Genomic DNA, 10560 nt, shown 5'->3' on the forward strand with positions numbered 1-10560 from the left:
TTCTCACCCTGACTCCCTGCCACCCTCACCCTCCATCTCCCTTACCCTGCCTGGCACCCTCACACTCCTTCCCTCCCCGCCAATGGCTCACCCTCCCTCTCTCTGCCGCCCTGACTCACTCTCCCTGCTGACTCAACCTCCCTCACCCTCCTTCTCTCATTTTCCACTCCCCTTCTCCCTCTTTTTCTTACCTCCTCCCTCCCCCCCCTTCTCTCTCCTTACTTCTTCTTTCATTCTCCCTTCCCTCCTCTCTCTCTCTCTCTCTCTCTCTCTCTCTCACTCTCTCTCCTTTCTTCCTCTCTCCATTTCCACCTCTACCCCTCCCTTCCTGCTTTCCCTCCTCTCTTTTCCTTCCTCATTTTCCCTCCCTTTCTCTCTCACTTTCTTACCCCTCCCTCCCTCTCTCTCTTACCTCCCTTTCTGCCCCTCCTCTCTCCCTCTCCCTCCCCTCTTCCCCCCCCTCTTATTCCATATCGACCTCCCTCCCTCCCATTCTTCTTCCCTCCCTCCTTACCTCCTCTCTCTCTCTCTCTCTCATACGCTTTCTCTTCCTCTGCCCTAACTCTCTCTCCCTCTTCTTTTTCCTCCCTCCCCCACTCTCTCTCTCTCTCTCTTCTCTCCACCTCCTTCGTTCTTCACTTTCTCCTTTTCTCTTCATTCCTCCGCCCTTCCTTTCTCTCCCTTTTCCACCATTCCTCTCCTGCTCCCTCTCTCTCCCTTTTCCTCCATACCTCACTTTCACCCTCCCTCTCTCTCTCTCCCATTTCCTCCTCTCCCCACTCTCTCTCCCTCCCTTCTACTCCCCACCCTCCCTCCCTTCATTCTCCCTCATTCCGAGTCTCTCTCCCTTAATTCATTCCCTCCCTCCCTCCACTGCGCAGAGTTCCCTCCCCCCTCCCTCCCCCCGAACCCGCTCCCTCCCTCCCTCCCTCCCTCTCACTGCTTTGTTTGTGCCACCTCCCTCCCTCCCTCCCCTCTCGCTCGCTCCCTCTCGCCCTCCCATTTTATCTCCCTCTTTCATATCTCTCCCTTCTCTCTCTCTCTCTCTCTGTATCTTTCCGTCTCTCCCATTTTTCTCCCCCTTCCTTCTCCCCTCCTTTCTATTCACCCTGCCACCCCTTCCCTTTCCCCTTCCTCCTCTCCCCTGCCGTCCATTCCCACACTCCCTATCCTCTCTCACCCTCCCCTGTCACCCTGCCAGACCCTACCACACTCTGTATCCCCTTTACATTTCCCTCTGCCTTCCCTACCACCCATACCCTGCCGTTCCCTACCCCCTCCCTCACCCTATCCTGCCCCCTGCCACCACCCCATTTATAATCCCCTGTTCTCTTCCCCTGCCTCTTCAAACCTCTCCCCCTACCCCTTCCAGACTTCATACCCTGCCTACCTAGTCCCTTACCCCTGCTCCCCTTACCCTGTCGACCCTCCTCTTCCCCTGTCCTTACCCCGTTCCTTACTTCCCCTGCCTTTTCCATGCCATTCTCACCCTTCCTCCCCTTCTCACCCTCCCTTCCACTCCCTCTTCTTCCCTTTGCATCCCCCTGCCTCCCTCTGCCAATCTCTCTCTCACTCTTCCCTACCTCCCTGCCCCTTGTTTTTCCCTCCCCCCTCTTCTGCATCCTGTTCTTCTTCCTCCTCTTCTCCCCCTCCCCCTCCTCCCTGCCTCTTCCTACCACCCTCCCCTGCTTCCCTGCCCGGCTCCCTGGTTCCTATCCACTCTTCCCTACCCTCCCAGCCCCTCCCCTCTCTCCCTTACCTTTCCAACTCCCCCTATCTCTTCCACTCCACCCCCCCTCCCTCTACTCCACTACTCCTTTCCTCTCCACCTGTCCCCTTCACTCCCCTACCTCCCTCTCTCTTCCCCTTCCCCCTGCCCCAACTCTCCTCCCTATCCCCTGCTCTCCACCCTCCCATTCTCCCTGCCATCCCCAATCCCTTTCCCAGCTTACTCCCTCCCACCGTTCCTCCCCTCCCCTTCCCCTTCCTCCCTCCCTCTTCCTTCCCATTCTCCCTGACGCCTCTACCCCCTCCTCCCCTTCAAATCCTCCCTGCCTCTCCCTCTCCTGCCGGCCAGCCATCCCTTCCTCCCTTTCCATTCCCATCCTCCCACCCTTTCCTTACCTTTCCCTCCCTTTCTATTCTCCCTGTTTACTGCACACCCCTTCTCCCTTCCCTGCCCCTGCTTCACTCCCCTCCCCTATCCATTCTCCCTGCCTCCCCCTCCTCCCCCCTACCCATTCTCCCTGCCTCCCCCTCCTCCTCCCTTACCCATTCTCCCTGCCTCCCCCTCCTCCTCCCCTACCCATTCTCCCTGCCTCCCCTCCTCCTCCCCTGCCCATTCTCTCTGCCTTCTCCTCCCCCTCCCCTTCCCATTCTCCCTGCCTCTCCCTCCCCCTCCCCTGCCGGCCTGCCCCCCTTCCGCCCTCCCCTGCCTATTACGCACCAATCATCTGCCTCACCCCGCTCATTACCCCCCACCCCACACCCCCACCCCCACCCCTTGTCTTCCTGCACACCCTCTCTCCCTCCCCTCTCTCTCCATTCCCTCCCTTTACTCACTTCCCTCTCTCACATTCTTCCTCTCCATTCCCTCCCTTTTCTCTCTCCCCTCTCCCTCTCCCGTCCTCTCTCCATTCCCTCCCTATTCTCTCTCTCCCTTCCTCTCTCCATACCCTCCCTTCTCTCTCTCTCTCCCTTCCTCTCTCCATTCCCTCCCTTTTCTTTCTCTTCCTTCCTCTCTCCATTCCCCCCCTTTTCCCTCCCTCTCTCCCTTCCTCCAAGTTTTCCCCTTCCCTCCCTACCTCCTCTCTCCCTTCCCCTTTCATTTTCTCTCCCCCTCTCTCCTTCCCTCTCCTTATTCCCCAGTTCGCTCCCTGCTCCTTCTCTCCCTCACTCCTCCCTTCACCTCCCTCCATTCTCTTCCTACTTTCTCCTCCTCGCATTCCTTCCTCCATTCTCCCCCTGCCCCCCCTCTTATATCTCTCCTTTGTCTCACCCCCTTCTCTCTCTCTCTCTCTATTTCTTTCCTCCCATCCTGTACCTCCCACCCTTTCCTCTTCTCCCTGCCCCCCTTCTCTCTCTCTCTCACACACACACACACACACACACACACACACACACACACACACACACACATCACAGGACCTTCAACACTTCTTTATTACACATACACCTACACCCCGAAATGACAGACAAAATATCAACCATCCCTACATTCGATGAAGCTACTGTCAGTCCGGGGGGGTACGTAGCATCCATCCCTATGCGACTTATTCTGCCTAATACACGTTATCCTGATGTATGTTAGTTCGATTTTTTACACATCCACGTAGGTAAATAATCTGTAAAAATATATTAATAAATTTAATACAGGAATAAGTAGGTAAGGAAGAGGTGCTAAGTCTCCTAAAGTCAATGGAATACGGGTCTCTTTCACTGCATGACCGGACCTCTCCACTAGGGAAGAGTACAGATAATAAGAATAGAAAATCAGAAACAGCCTAATCACTGCCAGAGGAGATAATCGAACCCAGGCTCCACAGGTAGGGCGACAGGTAACCATGAGAGAGAGAGAGAGAGAGAGAGAGAGAGAGAGAGAGAGAGAGAGACGCCTTCACGTGGTGGCACCGGTAGTCACAAACGTCCCTCAGCTCCCTGCCTATCCCCCGAAAGAAGGATGGTGGAGTACAGGGACGGGGAAAGTGCAGCCCGCAGCCCAGAAGAAAAGAAGAGGAAGAGGAAGAAGAGGAAAGAGGGAAGAAGAAAAAGAAAAGACGAAGAAGAAGAAGAAGAAGAAGAAGTAGAAGAAGAAGAAGAAGAAGGAAGACGAAGAAGAAAGACGAAGAAGAAAGACGAAGAAGAAAGAAGGCAGAAGAAGAAAGAGGAAAACAAGAAAAGAAGAATGAGTGGAAGAAGAAGACAAAGATGGAGAAGTAGGGAGAAGAAGAAGAAGAACAACAACAACAACAAAGAAGTGCAGTGCATGAGTCTGGGGCCACAAGAAGAAGAAGAAGAAGGAAAAGAGGAAGAAGACGGTAAGTGCAGTACAGGTGGACATTCTCCCTCCTCATCACACCTGCTCAACACCTCGCCACATTGCCTCCCCTTCCTAAGTAAAAGAGATGTAGGGTCAAGACATACCTGAGCTGGGTCATCCTAATTAACCCCTTCGCTCCTTCAGGTCCCCCTCAGGTGAATATCAGGTGGAGCCTAATTAACCCCTTCGTTCCTTCAGCCCCCCTCAGGTGAATAAACATCAGGTGTGTCCCAAATTAATCTCCTTTGTCTCACCAATACTAAAATCCTTCTAAGTCATCATCGAACTAATCAGGTGGCGTCAGTATCAGAAACAAATAAATCGCTTAGGAGAAGGTGTTAGGGAGCTTCCTTAACCGACGAGAAGACCAGCCGAAGGACTTCCCCAAGGAGTCAATACCAATGATTCGGTCACTAGAATGTGTTAAGGACAAATCTGGTGGCTCAGGTAAGGCGATATTACAGGTGTAGTAGTGACGATGGAGAGGGACGCCTTCACGTGGTGGCACCCATCTGACGAGGCACACACACACACACACACACACACACAGGAAATCCCAGGCGCAAGAATTATGCCCGTGGCCACGAATTCACTTACCTTGAGTTTACGGTAAAAAAAATAAAAAAAATAAAAAAAAACTAGAGGTGAAGTCTTGCATCATTATCAGTGCGTATCTCCTGTTGTATTACTGAAGCTTTTTAAAATTCTGTCTCTATCAGTGTGTGTATGGTGCATCTGACTGAACACACACACACACACACACACACACACACACACACACACACACACACACACACACACACACACCTGACGACACTGACGAACCATTAGACAAACGCAGAGGCTATCTAATGCGGGAAAACACATTAAGGAACTATCCAATATATATAAAGAAAAGTGTTTATGTTGATGTAAACACTAGCGGCACTTCTCCCATGTCAATATGCCCCGTCACCCCACCCTCCCAGCAACACCACATCATCATCTATACCACCTACACCACCACACCAAACCCATCCACACCACCACAATCATCAACACCACAAAAGTCACCACCAGTACCATTCACATCACCAAACTCACCACCTCCATCACTACCACCACAACCATCATCATCACCACCACGACCAAACACTACCAACATCACTACCACAACCACCACAATCATCACCACCAACATCACCACCACCACCACCACCACCATCAAAACACCTCCATCATCATCGTCACCCCCCCTCCAACACCTCAACCCCCTCCCCCCTCCCTTTTACTCACACAACATCGCTCCAAACCACCATTGATTTCCTACGTCCCACACCACCACCACCACCACCACCACAACTACCACTACCACCACCACCACCACAACTACCACTACCACCATCACCACAACTAACATTACTGCCACTACCACGACTAACATTACTGCCACTACCACCATCACCACAACTAACATTACTACCACAACTTCGACCACCACCACCACCACCACAAACATTAGCTACTACAACCACCACCACAAACTCCATGACAACCAACACCACTATCGCCACCACAATTAATATTACTACCATAGTACTACACCTACCAAGATTACTACACCTACCAAGATTACTACACCTACCAAGATTACCACAACTACCACAATTACGACAACCACCACCACCGTAAGTACTACAAACAAAACTTACACCATTACAACGACTACCACCACAACCACATTAACCAACTACCACTACGAACAGTCTAAATGCTAAACACTACCACCACCACCACCACCATCTCCACCACAACTGACACCTAACCACCACGACCATCACCACCACCATCAACACAAACTACTAGCACAATAACACCACCACATCACCACCACATACCAGCATCATCACCAGGCCTATCACCACCACCATCACATCACCACTAAATAACCTGCTACCACAAACACCACAACTGTAACCATCATCACTACCTCTATGTCAGCTACCACCACACCAAAAATTTCAACACAATCACTGACAAATTTTGCAGTAGTAGTAGTAGTAGTACGGTAGTAGTAGTAGCAGTAGTAACAGTAGCCTACTTGCTAACAGTACTAGTAGCAGAAGCAACAGCAGTATTAAGCTTGTGACAATTGTAACAGTAATGGTGGTGGTGGTGGAGGCGACAGAAGTAGTAGTAGTAGAGGTAGTGGTAGTAGCAGCAGTAGTGGTGGTAGTAGTAGTAGTAATAGCAGTAGTAGTACTAGTACTATAGTAGTAGTAGTGAGTTATGGAGGGCCAGGACATGTCTACTTTGTCTTCTAAATTGCGCACAAACCTCTTAAATCTCTCGCGCGCACGCGCGTGCTTGTGTGTGTGTGTGTGTGTGTGTGTGTGTGTGTGTGTGTGTGTGTGTGCGCTTGGACATGAAATACATACATGAGTATGACTGCATTTATCTGTATTTATTGTGTTATGTGTACGTGTATGTCTGTGTGCATGCTCTGGTGTGGGCGTCTGTGTGCGTATGCTTTTACTGTGCATATACAGTATGTGTGACCACGCGCAAAGCTATGTGCACGTGTGTGTGAACTTATGTCCGTATTTCTGAAATCTGTAAGAAAATATGTACGCATGTATGTATGCATGAATGTATGAGCCAGTGCGCTTGTGTACATGAATTAAATTATGCCTGCGTGTATGCTGAGTTTATGTAAGTTTTTGTGTATGTAAATCTGTGTACGTGTTGTGTGTGTGTACCTGAGGCTGTGATTACCAGGGCAGGTGTACATATTTGATGCCCTCGCGCGGTGACATTCAGGAGAAGGAGGAGGAGAACGAGAAGGAGGAGGAATGATATAATGAAGGAGATAAGAAGAAAAAGATGATGATTATGATGATGAAAGATGGACAAGAAAATGAATAATAATAATAATAATAATAATAATAATAATAATAATAATCCCGTAATAATAATACACGATGATGATGACGCAAGAGGAAGGAAAAGAATATGAATGATGATGATGACAGGAGAGAGAGAGAGAGAGAGAGAGAGAGAGAGAGAGAGAGAGAGAAATGAGCAGGGCGAGGGTGAGGGAAGAAAAAGAAGACAAAGGAGACGAGGAGAGAGAAGGGTTAGGGAAGAGAACAGAGGAAAAGAGAGAGAGAGAGAGAGAGAGAGAGAGAGAGAGAGAGAGAGAGAGAATAAAGGAAGGTAAATCTTACAATAATGGATGGATATTATCTCACACACACACACACACACACACACACACACACACACACACACACACACACACACAAAACTATCATAATTTTCGTCTTTATCCACAAAGTCTTCCAATCCATATCTATCTGTCTCTCTATCCTTGTCCTTCTGTATATCTAGCCATCCATCTGTCTATCTATCTATCTACCTATATCTATCCTCACTAGTACATTCATCTGTCTGTCTATGTTTCTATCTATCTATCTATCTGTCTGTGTATATATTTCTATCTATCTATCTATCTATCCTCCTAATTACCATACATCTATCAATTCATATCTGCCCTCATATAAGACTTATCCATGTCTGTCTGTCTGTCTATCTATTTTAATCTATCCAGGAGTTTTTTTTCGGACGGGGGGGGGGGAGTAGATAAAGCCTTCAAGAATTTTTTGGCTTGTATTCTCATTTAAGGAAGCTCCCTAACACCTTTTCCTGAGCGATTTATTTTGTTTATTACACCTGACTGTCCTCTTCTGTGTTTCATATATCTTTCCAATACCTAATACCTTTTCCTGAGCGATTTATTTTGTTTATTACACCTGACTGTTCTCTTCTGTGTTACATATATCTTTTCAATACCTAACACCTTTTCCTAAGCGATTTATTTTGTTTATTACACCTGAATGTTCTCTTCTGTATTACATAAATCCTTCCAATATCGCCATACTTTGCACGGATATCATACAAAAGGATACTAACTAGCCATATCCAAAACTAAATCGCTAAGGAAGAGGTGTTTGGGAGCTTCCTTAACCGACGAGAATACGGGCCCTGACTCTCTCTCTCCCAGACTGAATCGCACCCAGGCATGTGCAACGTCCAATATTGTCATTCTCTTCACTCCATGATTTTACTCACAGACACAGTTTCTTACGGACAGCGTTGCTCACATACCGTTATCATCACTATTACCATCATCACTATCCTCACCACCACCACTACCACAACTACCACCACCACCACCACCACCATCATCATCACTATCATCATCATCACCACCACCACCACCATCATCATCATCACTATCACCACCACCACCATCATCATCATCACCATCACCACCATCATCATCACCGCTCCACAGAAGGGCAAAGACCTCTGCTGCCTTCTCCACTCTGACCTATTAGTTGTTTGCGTGATCCATCCCGGCCAGCCAGTGTGAATGCTTTTATCTCTTTATCTTGTTCTCCATTTTCTCTTCCTCTCTCTCCATCTCTAGGTCTGTGCTGCCGTAGACGCTTAACTGATGAGGAGGAGGAGGAGGAGAAGAGGATGGTGGTGAAGATGACGATGATGATGATGATGAAGATGAGGAGGAAGAGGATGATGGTGGTGGTGGTGGTGATGATGTATGGATGGTGGTGGTGATAATGGTGCTAATTTTTAAAGGCGACTCTATAACCCCAAAACACACGTGCCCACCAACCATACCCTGTTCACTAACCCGAGCCCTTCAGGAACTCTATAAAAATATTTTCCTCCCCGGCGGGGAATCGAACCCCGGTCTCCCGCGTGACAGGCGGGGATACTAACCACTATACTACCGAGGAAGTGAAAGACTGGAATTTCGCTCACTTTATGAAATCCGGATTAGGATTAGCGAGGTTTTGGGTTAGCAGGGATTATGTTCCTCACTAGGTTGTATTTCTTGATGCTTATTCTGGCTGCTTCAAGATGGTGTATGTATTCAGTATATTTTATGTTCCGGAGTTAAGATTCTTTTTCATGATTATTTTTACGTAACTCATCTACAATGATCAAAGCCAACATCCCTAACCAGACCACCTAACCTAAGCTGTCTAGGTGAGGAGGATGGCAGTTCTAGATTCATGAAACACCTCGTACTGAAAGGGTTACCGACTTATACCATTCCCCTCCAGTTTGAATTTTCTCAAGATGAAGAAAATTGTCTTAAAGCAGCTAGAAGAAAAACAAATGCTGGGGTTGTAGCCATTAATACAATATATCATCATCATCATCCACTCCCACCCTAGAGTAAGAAACGTAATCTAAGAATTCAAAAACAAAAAAGATGCATCGGCCGGGAATCGAACCCGGGCCTCCCGCGTGGCAGGCGAGAATTCTACCACTGAACCACCGATGCTACACTATCCACCTTAAGCAGTGCATTACATAAACCACACACGCATTACATAACCTTCCTTGGTACACGAAGTATATTTGAATTTTAGAGGTTACAAATATTTACTGATGAAATGATGGTGAAATTAAAGCTATAGATGGGTTATGTAATCTTATAAAAGGTTAACTATATTACCCTTTACGTAAATACTACTACTACTACTACTACTACTATATACTACTAAATTTTGATGGACAAAGAAAGAATGGTAAGAGACATTACGAGGTAGGATAGTATGAGGCAAGGTAGTGTGAGGCAGGGAAAGGAGAGGAAGGGAATGGTTAGGCACGGAAGGATGAGGCAGGGAATGGTGAGGCAGGAAAGGGTGCGGCAGGGAGGAGAGTGAAGGTAGGTGATATAAGATGAGAAGAAAAAGTGAGGGAGGAAGAGTGAAAGGCACGGAGAAAGAGAGCGAGAGAGGCAGGAAAGTGTGACGCAAGTGTGACGGTGAGGCACAGAGACGTGAGGGGAGAGGGTGAGGCAGGTGTGTGAGTGTAGTGACTGAGGCAGGCAGGGTGAGGCAGGAATGAGGAGGCAAACAGGCGAGGTGGGGCAGGTGTGAGGATGAAGCAGGTAGAGTGAGGCAGTAGTGTGAGTATGGGAGGGAAGAAGAGTAAGGCAGGGTGAGTAGACACCGCTAGGAGAGGGGAGAGGGTGAGGCAGAAGTGTGAATAAGTGTGAGGCACGATGAGGTAGGGTGAGGCAGGAGAGGGATGGGCACAAGTGTGACTGGGGCAAGTAGGATGAAAGTAGGGTGAAGCAGATGGAAAAGGAGGAGGAGGAGGAGGAGGCAGCTGTGTCATTAAGGAAGGCAGGTAGGATGAGGCAGGAATGAGGGAGAAATAGTAGGATGAGACAAGGTGAGAAAGGAGTGAGGCAGGGTGAGGCAGGAATAAGGCAAGAATAAGACAGTGTGAGGCAGAAATGAGACAGGAATTGGTAGGGTATGGCAGGAATGAGGCAGAGAGAGAGGCAGGAGGTAGGTGAGGCAGGAGGTAGGTGAGGCAGGACTGAGGTAATATGAGGTAGTGCGATGAAGAGAAGCGGCAGGAATAAGGCAGTGTGAGGCAGAGGGAGAGGCAGGAGGTAGGTGAGGCAGGAGCAGCTTACATAAGGTCCAGGTGTG

The 10560-nt window shown here is 48.6% G+C and overlaps 2 non-coding genes across 2 annotated transcripts; both read right to left on the minus strand.

Moving 5' to 3' along the window:
- Positions 1–8769: 8769 nt before the first annotated feature.
- TRNAD-GUC (transfer RNA aspartic acid (anticodon GUC)) lies at positions 8770–8841 on the minus strand. Its single transcript has one exon. It is a non-coding gene; the product is annotated as a tRNA-Asp (tRNA).
- A 483-nt stretch (positions 8842–9324) lies between these two features.
- On the minus strand, positions 9325–9395 carry TRNAG-GCC (transfer RNA glycine (anticodon GCC)). The gene has a single exon. It is a non-coding gene; the product is annotated as a tRNA-Gly (tRNA).
- Between the last annotated feature and the right edge of the window lie 1165 nt (positions 9396–10560).

The sequence above is a fragment of the Coenobita brevimanus genome, chromosome 98 (genome assembly GCF_032717465.1).
Source record: "Coenobita brevimanus isolate Jiangsu-jjx chromosome 98, ASM3271746v2, whole genome shotgun sequence".
Taxonomy (NCBI): domain Eukaryota; kingdom Metazoa; phylum Arthropoda; class Malacostraca; order Decapoda; family Coenobitidae; genus Coenobita; species Coenobita brevimanus.